General features: G+C 35.8%; 1 protein-coding gene and 1 long non-coding RNA gene across 4 annotated transcripts in view; both read left to right on the top strand.

Moving 5' to 3' along the window:
• Nucleotides 1–13,311, top strand: part of LOC129740259 (dopamine receptor 1) — a 708,993-nt gene that overhangs the window by 97,294 nt on the left and 598,388 nt on the right. The gene's annotated exons all lie outside the window — the stretch shown is intronic.
• Nucleotides 7,225–8,537, top strand: LOC129740263 (uncharacterized). Its single transcript, XR_008736178.1, has 3 exons — nucleotides 7,225–7,580; nucleotides 7,639–7,825; nucleotides 7,946–8,537. It is a non-coding gene; the product is annotated as an uncharacterized LOC129740263 (long non-coding RNA).

A 13,311-nucleotide genomic window follows, 5' to 3' on the forward strand; every position in this document is an offset into this window, starting at 1 on the left:
GAGTTAATCTCTGAATTGAGTTTTGTAAGAATCGTAAAAACACCATAAAATAACGACACGACATATCCTTCATCACATCTCTTACATTATAAAATGTTTTAAACATTTGATTGACTCCGAATGGACGTTGAAGCTTAAATTTGCAAACGATACTGTAAAGCAACCTTTATACTTACCTTTCCCGTGAACGTGGCAGATACAATTTCAGCTAAAGATCACTTGTGAGAAACTTCTTCTGATCTCACTAAACTTTCTCTGTGCTAGACGCAAGAACAATTTGGTCTCTGATTGATTGCGGTAATCCAATAAAATCTTTCAAATAATTTCGGTTGGAGACGAAACACTTACACAAAAATATGGATAATGGACAAAATTTCGACACCTTTTTAGATTAACTCATACATGTAAGTGTGGTGATTTTATGAATCTCAGTTCTGAGATTCACTTAAACACGTCTGTCGCTCGCAAGAATAGATCAATGACTGAATTTGTTTTGTTTGTTTGTCAAGTGCTGCCAAAATAGCAAATGTTGTCATACAAATTTATTTTATTTTATTCATCTACAGTGTTGCCGAATACAACTATTATTTTATTTTATTCCTAATTAAATTTGATTTATTTTCTGTATATTCTTCATCTCATCCCTACAGTAAGGTATCTTCGGATGAAAAGAAAGCGTTAATTTGGAATTCCTCAATTAACAAATATATTTTGGATCCAGAACTAACATGTTTTGGGAAAATGGCACCTACCTTCAGAAGAAGTAATATGTGTGCCAAGATCTAGTTTCGATTTAATGAACATTTGACTTGACTTCCACTTGGAAACAGCGACTAGATGAACAGTGAAAATACATTTTAAATTGATTGCAAATTTATTGGAGAAGGGGGGGGGGGGGGGAGGGGGCGCTTGTGTTTATCACATCTTTTTGGAAAAAATAGCAACTCGCTGTCTTTTTCCTTTTTTAGACAGAATGTACCCCCATGTTTATATGCACCAAAAATAAGAAGGATTTTTGAATTTTTAGATGAATAACAAGAACTCTTGTGTAGCGAAAAAATAGTGAAATTTGTAAGGAAGAGGAAACGACTTGATAATTTATTCTGGGGACTAGCCTTAGGTAAAAATCTAACAAAATCGAATGTTAAAGAGTCCATTGACTGATTTTGGCCATTTTACTTTTTATTTCACAGTTAGGCTGGAACAAATATCAATTTCTTCTTTTGCAGAAAATTGGGTTTGATCGGGACAAAATAAATTTTGGATTTCTCATCAACATGACTAAGGCTCCTATAAATAATATATGTGATTCTGTGATCCAACCAAGGGTGGAAAAATTCGTTCACCAGCATGCACGCTAATGATTCTCAATCACCGCTCCGTTCACGATGATAGCATCGGCGATGCGAGCGTGAACAGACGACCGCTGATTGGTCGGATTGGCAATCCGAATGAATGAACTTTTAAATACGTTCGGGTGAACGAACCGATGGCCGAAACGTTCGCCGCAGTTAACTGGATCGTTTTTTATTTTCACCACGACGTTCGTTGGGTGAATTGATTCGCAAATGATTGTTGAAACACAATCGCCAAACGATTGCACGATTGCATTCGCGAATGTTTCTGTAACCGGTAAAGGATTGCACCATCAGGTGCTTGTTTTTCGGCTAATTTTGTGCGTGTTTTAGCCCCCGCGCTCGCTGACGGTTTGTTTTCTCATGATTTTATTATAATTTATGTTCGAATAAGAACATTCAGCACTTTTGCACATTGCGTAGATAACTAAACTGACAAAGGGGAGTTTGAAAATGTCCACTCTTGTTTACGAAGCCTAGGGATTTAGCTTTTGGCTACTGGGACATTTTTTTTAACCAAAATTGCCAAATAATCATTTAATTATGTTGAGATTGCAAGAATACAGAATACATAATTATTACTTTTATATGCGTCACATAAAAGTTATAAAATCCCACACATAAATATTGTAAGCCGACATAGCACTCAAATATCTGCCTACATCTGGGCGATTACGTGCTTGCCTACTTGAAGGCGTTTTGTTTTGTTCGAATTGGTTTTCGGAAGTAAATAAAAAATTGTGAGGTATTGGCTCGAATTTTTTTTAAATTTTTATTGTTAATTAAAATAACTATAAAAATGCTAAGCCTAATACGTGCGTATGTTTCGCGTTCGTATCCCATTGGGACATAAAAGCGAATTCCGCACCGGAAAATCAGCAGCTAAGACGACGTTTATTCGACTGAAACAATATCGACGGCTTTGATCGACACCAGGCCGACGTCCTTGCCTTCTATTTTCAAACCCCCCCACTGTCAGTTTAGTTTTCTACGCAATGTGCAATAATCCACACTTTTACTAATTATATGTTGAATGTTCCTACTCGAACATAAATTAAAATAACATCATGAGAAAACAAACCATCAGCGAGCGCGGGGGTTAAAACACGCACAAAATTAGCCGAAAAAACAAACACCTGATGGCGCAATCCTTTACCGGTTACGGAAACATTCGCGAATGCAATCTTACAATCGTTTGGCGATTGTGTTTCGACAATCATTTGCGAACGTCGTGGTGAAAATAAAAAACGATCCAATTGAACGCGGCGAATGTTTCGGGCTTCGTTTCGTTCACCCGAACTTATTAAAAGTTCATTCATTCGGGATTGCAATCGTAAGTGTTCATTGTGGTGTGTTAACTTTTTCCTTTCCCGATTGCTTCGATTGGCAGTTAGAATTGAATGAGTTCACCTCGGATTGCAGATTGAATGTACTTCGATCCGATTTTTTCCATGCTTGGATCCAACCCAAAAAGCTTGTGACGATAATCTGTGATATAATTTTTAGAAACTGCATTGGAAAATCATACAAAGCATCAATATTAATAGTCATTTAGACATTTTTCATAACATCCCAAGCAACCAAAAGTCCCATAAAACAAGTACAAAAACATTTACCCATCATCGATATGAAGTACGTTCTATGCAGCTCAAAATTTAAGTTTAAATTTATTCTTTCAAGTTCCAAAACAAGTCTTAGTTATCTTCTATTCAGTTTCCAACGACCTTTCATTTCAGCTTCCAAAAAATTGTAAAATGAACAAAAGATCTCTTTATATCATCTGCACCCTTAGCATCGGTTCATATCACCTTCTCTTCATTATTTACTATGTTCTGTACATGGTGCCGCCATAATGCCACGCGCCGGATTTCAAACTCGAAAAATTGCTTAATTGCTCCATTTCCTACATTGCATCAGAATGGTCACTCAAGTACCAAACTACTTATTGAAAAAAAAATTCCTGGCTTGAGGATCGAACCCCGTCCCGCTTTGAGCATTTTTGTGCCCTTTATGTGACTTAAGTCCCGTACAACGTACGAATGAATCACTTTTGCAACTTTCAAGTGCATTAATGAGTACATATTGTTCACTCGTGGGAATAAGGCAAAATAAGTCACATACAACGTACATATAAAAAACTTTTGCAACTTTCAAGTTCATTAATGAGTACATAAAGTTCACTAAAGGGAATTGGGCAGTTTATTCTCTTTGTCAGCCACTATATAACTTTCAATGCATTCACTCAAGTAAATATGTGACTTTGGTTGCTTGGAATTGTCATTTAACTTGAGACTAAGAAATCTTAACTATTAAAGTTATGAGATTGTCTAGTTGTCGTGAATCAGCCTCCAACGTCCTAGAAAATGTTTTTTTCGTCTAATTCTATTTTTAAATAGTATCTGTCAAAATTGATGATTTCCACACAAAAAAAGTATGTCTTGACAAATTCGGCTTGGAAATACAACTAAAAGTGTCGAGTCACTTTTTAAAGGGAAAAATCACGTAAAGAAAATTATAAACATAAGAATAGATGGAAGTGTTAGTAAAAAAGTTATCCAACTAAACAGTAAACATATGAATTACAAAATTAATTGTAGATTTTTACTATCTTTTCAGGTAAGACCGATAAATTTCAATGATTTCGTTGGAATCATTTAAAAAAAATGAAGGTAAGCAAAGGAGTTCCACGTCAAATTGCATCACTTTGCAAACGCTGTAGAAAATCACTTATTGGGTATTTTTTCTTAAAAGTTTGCACAAAGATAGCTGAAAGTGTATTGTTGATAATGTATTTTTGATTTTTTCTGTGTTTTGAAAGTTGTAAAAAAAGAGTCACTCAAAGAGCAACAAAATTTATTTAGTGTAATCTTCAGAAAAATAGGATAATCTTAAGAAAATTTGCCTATTCAACCATATAAAACACTTACAGTTTATGAGTTTCATCACTGGATCGTGTTCAGGCACTAAATAAATTTATTTTGTGTCCGGTTTAAAATTTAATAAGTTTGCATTTTAAAAATGTGTACCAAAAGCTGCAAATCAGTCACAGTGTGGGGTAAGTTTAGTACCCCCGAATGCAGAATGAGCTTCCATTTGAATATAAGCTTGTAAGATGTACAGAGGTACTTGAACTATACACATATTCATACATTACACTATCCTGGGTTGCTTAATCTGCCAAAACTATCAGGACTCTCAGGAGTTTTGACATTAACTTTAAAGAAAATCAAAAACATGAATGAAAGTGAAGTTTGACGATTTATGTATACATCATGTTGCAGTGTGTTTTTATAGATCTTAAGAGCTTAGCAGACATTCAGTAAGTATCTCAAAGCTGTCAGTTTAACATTACAAAGCTTTTCGGATCAATATCACCCGAAATTCACATTCCGATCAACTTAATCTTTATTCCAATATACTGGAGATTCTCCAGCACACGCCCAGATCGTTTATATGGTCCACCGGTGTGATGGGTGTCGAAACCGACCGAATCAATTTGGCGAAATCCGTTTTCACATCAATCGCGTACGGAACCTTCGTTCATGAAATTAGTCTGTAAACTGACGCTTTCTACACTCCTGTTTAATCTGTCAACTCTCTTAAACCAAAACTCTACCCAGTTTGTCCTCTCTGATTCAAATGAACGCTCTCAAAATTTCCGAGTACATTGAAAGGAGCTTACTCTCTCATGAACAAGTGTTGCCAATCTTCTAGCTGTTCATGTTTCGTTTATTCATTCCATCAGATATATTTATTCCTACTATATTCCCTACAATGGGCTCGTCTCCAAGGAAGTACTCCGCAATCAAATGCTGCGGATTACGGGAAAACTGATGAATACTGACTAATGATATAAGATCTCAATCTAACCTTGACAAGATTATCATTGCGGAGAGGGGATCCCACTTTTTTGGCCACATCCCGAACTAAGCCTGCCTTCTTACTGGCGTAATCACGCATGACTTTCCGGTCCAAAGTTTTGTCCACCGGAACGGGGGTGTTATGCTCCTCAAAATTACACAAAGTGTTCTGCCAGCACAATAGTAACTCTCGCGTTCAAAACTATTCAGATTTCTTTAGATTCTTTAAAAAATGTTCTAGATTGCTGATACAAATAATCTAGAACCTACATATGTACATATAATACCTACTATACGCTTTTTCATAAGAAACTCTTAGATGTAAGTGACAGTGTTTAAATCTTCAAAAGAGCTAGTTTAGTAATATTTTTGATTAGCATTCCGTTTTCGTTTTTAATCAAGCTACAAAAATTTTGTGCGGATTTTGACTTACGACCAAATCTAGAGGCGAACATATCAGGTAACTTTAATTAATGGTTTCAAAAAGTTTGCCCCAAACTATAGGCATCCAGCGCTAGCCACACAAATTGCGTTTTTTCAACAACCTGTGAGATCGGAGCATTGCATGCATGTAGGGTAAATGTACCCGACCTTGGCACCTAAGGCTTGGTTTACTCTTTTTTCAACATTCCAACTTTCCTGTTGAGTGCGCCATAGAACATCCTTTGAAGAATTTACTTGCTAACTTGCTTAGAGTTCAACAAAAATATGTTTTCTCTATGCAACTTTCATTAATGTGAGCAAAATGCATGCAAAGTATTCACTGCGGTGCTCCAATTACTTGGCCGCCGTACCAATTGTTTGCCGTTTCGATTATCCGATTCTTGGCCACCAGCAATGTGCAATAGATCTTTACCAACAATGCTCAATTGACAGTTAACAGAATCGTTGGCTATTCTGAATATAAGGCCACTGACAGAATGACGTCAGCTGAGCGTAAAGTTCTATGCGACGATGGAACACCGGGCTTCACTCATACAACAACCTTGCTTTTGAAAACATTGATGGAATTTGGTTGGAAGGGTGAAGGGAAGCACAAAATAAGTTTTCATTTCAAAAAGTCGAAAGTCCAGAAATTCCACAATGCGATTGCGACACATAGGGTTATGTTCACCACCAAACAACTGTCTTCATATTGTGGAGTTTGGCTTTATAAAGTAAGAAATTGAAAATTTTTTTGAATGGTATTTAAAAATTTTGCCCTTTTGAATTTGCTAGCTGAGATTATGAGCTTCTAGCAAGAGCCATCTCGAATGCCCGGGGTGTTGCGCAGTGGTTTGACACGCCAAATAGATGTTCGAATGTAAACCTTGCTAAGACAGTTTTTTTAATTCGACTCTCATCAAATATTTTAAGGAATAATTGGAAAGCAAACGATATTTTCCTGAACTTCCAACTTCTGTTTCCATGAAAAAAATTAGAACAAAATTCCAAAAAATTAAATCTGAGTAGGTATATGGTTCCCAAGCAATAGAAAACGATTCCAAAGCTCAATTAATTATGTTTTTTATATACTAAAGTCATAAATTGCCATCGATCTAACAATTTTTAGATAAGAAAAACATCTTAAGTCTTGTGAGATGCTTAATTTAACTTAGTTTTTTTTCTCAATATTTTGAACCACTGTGTTCTGTAGGAGACCACGTGGCTTTTGCTCGGCAGACTGCAATGCAAATGCTGTTCGCACGCATACCACACAGAAAAAAATATTGACTATTACATGTCATTGAAAACAGCTGCCTAGAAAATAATACAACCTGTAATTTAGAAAACATTTAATTTTAAACTAATTCGACTGAAATTTTCTTGAATTTTATTGAATTTTACAGCAAAGGTTCTGTAACAAAAAGGAGCATGACATTTGCCGTATTTTTACAGGTCGAAAAAAAATACGCGTCTTTAAATTACGTGTCGTCTATGAATTTTCAATTTCAAATTAGAAAATTTCTAAGTGACTGGCATCCCAGCTGGGTATCGAAACGAGAAACGTCAAAATAATCGAAAGTGATTTTAATTCTGTTTTGATTCCGTTAACTTGTTTCGTTTTTGTTTTGTGATTACGTCGCCAAATTACCGTTCTATTGAATTGCGTGCGTTGACTTCGGTGCGTTACCTGAAAAGCTCCTCCTGAGGAGACCGCGCTATTCGGAAACTCTGACGCGATCCAGAACTGATTTGCTTGTGAAATTTTGCCCCAATTACTGGTCTTTCCCGCTCCGTTGTTTTGGTATCGGTCAATGCATTTGCATAGCCTGGGATTGTCTCCACTATACATTCAAGATGTTTCCGAAGCCGACCAGAGCCAGAGGATTTCCAACGTTATTCCGAAGAAATGGATGTAGCATCATACCGAGGATGGATTTCAGTAAGTTAACCTTGATGTTTAAAAAAAGAAAAAGAAACTTAGCTTCTGTTTTTTCTAGTTCCAATTATTTCCCTTGGATGGCATTGGACCCTGTTGCAAATACTGTTCCGTAACATTATCGTGACAATCTGGTATGAATTAAATTCAAATGACGGTAATAGGAACAAAGATTTTGGGCAAACGGTCAAGGAAAAGGAAGATGAACGAAAAAATCATGTACCTCTGTTCAGGAAAATTAAATATGCGTAAGTATAGTGTTTTGATAATTTCATTACTTTTGTCGACTTTCGAGAGCTTTTATTACATATGTAGTTTGATGATGGATTTGTAACACTTATTCATGCGAACATTTCTTTCGATTATAGAACCCATCGTTTATCCATATCCATGGCTGGTTTCTGGGCTCCAGATGCCTTGAAATTATAGCTATGGATCATCAGGGTTATCTACAAGAAGCCTTCTTTCTGGATCACCGAGTGCAGTTTACTGAAATTGGTGAAAATCTTATTAGATAAACTACAATTTCGAAAATTCCATCATCACCAAAACAAGTCTAAAATGAAATTTCGAGAAGATAGACCGAACCAAAAACCATTAGCTTTAAGTTTCTTTAGTTCGATCTGTTCACACATTTCGTCGAGGTCTGTCAAGTGTCAATCACTCTGTATTAGAGCCTCCAGTAGATTACCTCAGTGCAGAAATCTCATATATGGAAATGGAAGTCGATAGCTATATCCAGTTCTATTATGTGGTGATGTAATATCGAATAACAATTTGAAAGAAAGCTATCGAAAATCTCAAATTGTATTTGATTGTAATACATCTATAATAGCAGAGCGTTGAATCAATTCAATGTCTTGAAAATTTTTGCTAAAGATTGTTATGTGCTGAATGTGGAATAAGACGGTGATGGAAAAAAGGATGATTAATCTTAAGACGACAATGAAGAAGTTCATGGTAGGAATTTATGTAAGAACTACTGCAGCAGTCATCGTTGTGTTAGGGGAAAATTTCAATATTGTTTCATGAATGCAACGATGTGAGAAATAAAAAATAATTAATAACATATTTTGTTTCTTAATTTATTACTTCAGATGAAAATCGAAAACCTAATGCCCATTTAATTAATTCAATTTGAAATTACAGTCCTGCAATTCAGATTCAACCTGTAAAAAAATTGGACCTTTAAAAATAAATGTCACGTGATTTTTTTTTCGACCTGTAATTTTACAGTAAATGTCCTGCTCCTTTTTGTTACAGGATATTTGCCGTAATTTTACAGCGAATAATTTTTGCTGTGCAATGTACCTTCGATTCATGGTTCCCAAATAGCGATTTTTGCATTTAAAATGCTTGGATATGACTTTTAGTTAGTCGAATCACTTATGTTCTCCAACTTATTTCGAAGCTTAAGTTGATAGCAACGGTCTTATCATACAACCCAATTAGTATGAAAACATTTGTGCGTAGTTTTAAATGAAGTTTTAGGGAAAACATCAGCCCAAAAATACCTCTTTAATGAACATGTATTTTTCCAGCTTCCAACACTGGTGGTGTATTTCGATTGAAATTGCATGCCAAGAAAAGGAACAAAATAAGTTTTAAATTTTTATTCAAAACCTAAATAAATATTCACTCTTCAGTCTTTCTAGTATTTTTTGATTTTTTGCCGAGTTTAACTGTAAGCATGAGTATTTATTGCAAATTTTTCAAATGAATTTCCGCGTTTGAAAGCGCATGTGAATTTAACAGTTGCACTAGAAAGGTGAGTTCATCTGATTTTCATACGGTGTTTTCCAACATAATTTCCTCGGATGGAGATACAAAAAAATTAACTTCTTTATTAAAGTACTAACAATCAAAAAAATCGATATGCACAGATTTGAAACAAATTATTCTCTTCGCAATAAAAATATATTCAAAATTTTTAAGCTTAATTTGGACCTGAAAAACATGAAAAGACATGTTGGCATGCCAAGAAAAGGACCATGCCAAAATAAGGCTCACTTACCCTATTCGGAAGCTGCAGGACCGGGGTAACGAACAGTGTGGTAATCAAGTCTGAGAACGTGCTAAAGTAGGTCGCAGGAGAAGAAACCTGAAAAATATGGAACACTCGAGTCTCCGGTCTGTGGCTAAATTTTAGAAAATGTTTCAGTTATTTTTTTCGGTCCTATCCTAGCATCTCCCTGAAATGATGTTGATAAACAAGGGATTACTACTGGTGTTATTCCATGCGGATGTAAAACTTTGCCTCCCGGATTGTTGGCAGCTGGTATCAGTCGGGGTCAAAAGTGAGCATGCCTTTCCGAGATGAGGTGCCAAATGCATTCTCTAGGAGGCGGCTGGCAGATGATGATTCATGTTCGTAAATCCAATTTAATCTCATAACTCCCATGTTACGTGTAGTTCTTGTCATTTAGACTCCTGCTTTAGAGGTAGCTCAAGAGGCCAGAAAAGGACCGAAGCTGATAGGATATTTTTTTTTTATTTTATACATACATGGCTAGGACGTGCCTTTGAAGTGTTCCATGAACAAATGTCAATCACACAAGGTTGGAGGCAGATTTTTTTTTCTTATTTTGAATTGATTTTCAATTATACAAAATAGTTTGTCATTCTACATTTGTTTGGAAATCAATGTTTTTTAAAGGTTTCATTTAATACTTCGAAGGCTTCGACATCCAGAAAATATTTATTAAACCACAAGACCGATTTTAACTATTTTTATCCTGTTGAATTGCTTAAATTGAATTGTTTTATTTTGTTCTTTCGTTTAACCAAAAAATCTTGTAGTACAAAGATATGTACAGACTCTGACAGACTACAGATTACAGAGTGTCAATAAAGTTCCCGCAATTTTGAGAAATACTTCAACAACCTAGATTTTTTTATTGTATACTAGCTGACCCGGTGTGCATTGCTACACCTTGCAAAAATAAAAGTAATTTGTAAATTTGTAAATTTAGTTTTTTGTAAGCATTTTTTTTTTCAATCAAACCTCATCATGGATTAAAACCAACAACTTTGAAATGAGAGCTGCAGCTGGAGTTCCGAATCGCAATTCAAAGATGGTATATATTATTTACTGTAGCTTGATCTCTAAACTTGTTTTTAAGATCTGAAATTTGTACTCTGTTTTTGAAGCTTCATAATGACTCGAATAATGTCAATATTTATGGATTTCCCACCTTTTTTTTCCCAAAGTGGGAAGTTACGAACTTCCATAAAAACATTTGTCACATCTTTTTTTGAGTTATGGCAAATATCCGTACGCAAGAAACCCTCTTTTAAAATATGGTCCCTTCTTTGAAAAGCTCTTTATCTTAAATTTGCATGGGAGCTCCCCCATCTTTTCCAATTTTGTCCCCCACTGCTTGAAGAAGGTAGGCTGATTTACCTGGCTCGAGTTTACATAAATTTCTAATTGAAAGAAATAGATTCGCATATAGGAATTCATTGCATATTGTACTTTATGGAAATAGAATTTTGAAAACCGATCAATATCGTGAATCGGGACAGTTTTTTGAGTATATTTCTAAAATTTTGTATTATGAGCACTTCCAGCCCCTGAATAGCTTTAGATGATGTATTTTTTGGAGTAAAAAAAATAAGCGATCGAAATTTGAAAAAAAAAACGATGAAAAGGATTTTTGACAAACATTTTAAAACAGCTTTTTTCATCATCCTCGCCCTTCGAAGCAGTTTGAATATCTATCCTTTTTGCGCCAAAATTATGTTAAAAAAATGTTTCGCCATATGCGAAACTCGTGGACATGAAACATTATAGCTTGAAGTTTTTCCAAACAACACTTATCATGGTATGAAAATTATCGATTTTATACTGTGCAAATTTCTATTTTTAATGAATTTATTAAAGCAAAAAAATATCAGTTGCATCACTAAATAATTTCTTCGCGTTTTTATTTTCTTTTTAAAAGTTAAATATTCAAAAATGTTGGCAAAAACAAATTTCTAAGTTAACATTTGTCCCGTATATTGGGGCAAGTGTAAATGCAAAGCTTATTTTCAGATGCGTCAGAGTAATGGCTTCAAAATGGATTTAAAACGTATATCTGTTTGTTTGTTTTATCAAGTTTCATTGATATAACTGCAGTATTCCAGCAGTATAATTTTATGTTTCTTACTCCACTTTTAACGAATGCTGTTCAGAGCAAATAACCTGCATTTTCAAAAAAATTTAAGAATTTAAATATTCGCTTCAGTTTCAACATTCGGAATACCCCTTCTGGTCTTTCCAACATATTGAATCATTTTGAAGATGAATTTCTTAAAAGTTCGACGTTTGCCCTTGCCCCACCGTGTAAGTTGACAGGAGGAATTATTGTTTTTAACACTTTAAGGGTATACTAAAAATTTCTCATAACAATTTTGCTTCAGTTGAATATCAGTTCTAAAGTCTCACTTTTCAAAAAAGCAGCGGATCAAAAGTCTCTTTTATGCAGCCGTGTAACACAAAAACACTTTTCATGTTAAGTACATACTTGAATTGGTATGTAAGGAAAAAGTATGTAAATTCTTTACTTTCAGTATTTTTTTTTTCAATTATCCTCAAAGTGTCGCATCAGAACTAAAATGTTAATCTGGATCACATCTAGGCGTCGTTCATAACCATGTGCTGTACAAATGAGCTAGGAATCAATCAAGTAGAAAAAAATCACATCAAGGCTTCATATCACCACCCCTTGCATTGAAAATATGCTTGGTTGAGAAATACGCGCCAAAATATTACCACTGATCAGTATGCTATGCCATGGTTGCGACGTTGGCGCGCGACGCCTTGACTATGGAGACGAAAAACAAACCGCCCAGAGGAAAAAAAATCTCGAGAAAATGGATGTCATGACTTTAATTTGTGTCGAAAAACTACAAATTTTGTATGAGAGCCCCCCCTTCCTTAAGTCGGATGGGGTTTTAACTATTATAGAAACCATCCCCGGCCTCAAAAACCCTCAGATGCCAATTTTGACGATGATCGGTTCAGTAGTTTCCGAGTCTATAGGGAACAGACAGACAGACAAACATTCATTTTTATATATATAGATACAATCAAATTGAATCAGCCAAACAACTTATATCATTAATTGAAATTCTGGCTTGAATCGAAAAAAAGATCATCAAACCTTCCTTGGGCTCCTTCCTTAGACACCTGTTTTGCAGGACAGTTGTCCGGCATTCTCGCAACATGTCCTGCCTAGCGTATCCGGCCTTCTGGATACTGGGTTCGCCGTAGAGTCGCGCGAGCTCGTGGTTCATCCTTCCCCTTCACACTCCGTTCTCCTGTACGCCGCCAAAGATGGTTCTTAACACTCGTCACTCGAATACCCCGAGTGTACGCAGGTCCTCCTCGAGCAATATCCATGTCTCGTACCTGTAGAGAACAACCGGTCTTATGAGCGTCATATACAGGTTACACTTCGTGTGAGGGCTAAGTCTGCTCGACCGCAGTTGCTTGTGGAGTCCATAGTAGGCACGACTTCCGCTGATAATTTGCCGCGGATCTCACGGCTGGTGTCATTGTCTGCCGTCACCAGTGAGCCGAGATAGACAAAGTCTTCGACTATCTCCAGCTCGTCGCCGTCGACTGTGACCTTGTTATTGCTAGACAAGCGGGTTCAGTCGGTCTCGGATCCGCAGGCCAGCATGTACTTCGTTTTGGACGTATTAATCACCAACACAATCTTTCCTGCTTCGCGTTTCAATTTGCGGT

This window comes from Uranotaenia lowii, chromosome 1, assembly GCF_029784155.1.
Source record: "Uranotaenia lowii strain MFRU-FL chromosome 1, ASM2978415v1, whole genome shotgun sequence".
NCBI lineage: Eukaryota > Metazoa > Arthropoda > Insecta > Diptera > Culicidae > Uranotaenia > Uranotaenia lowii.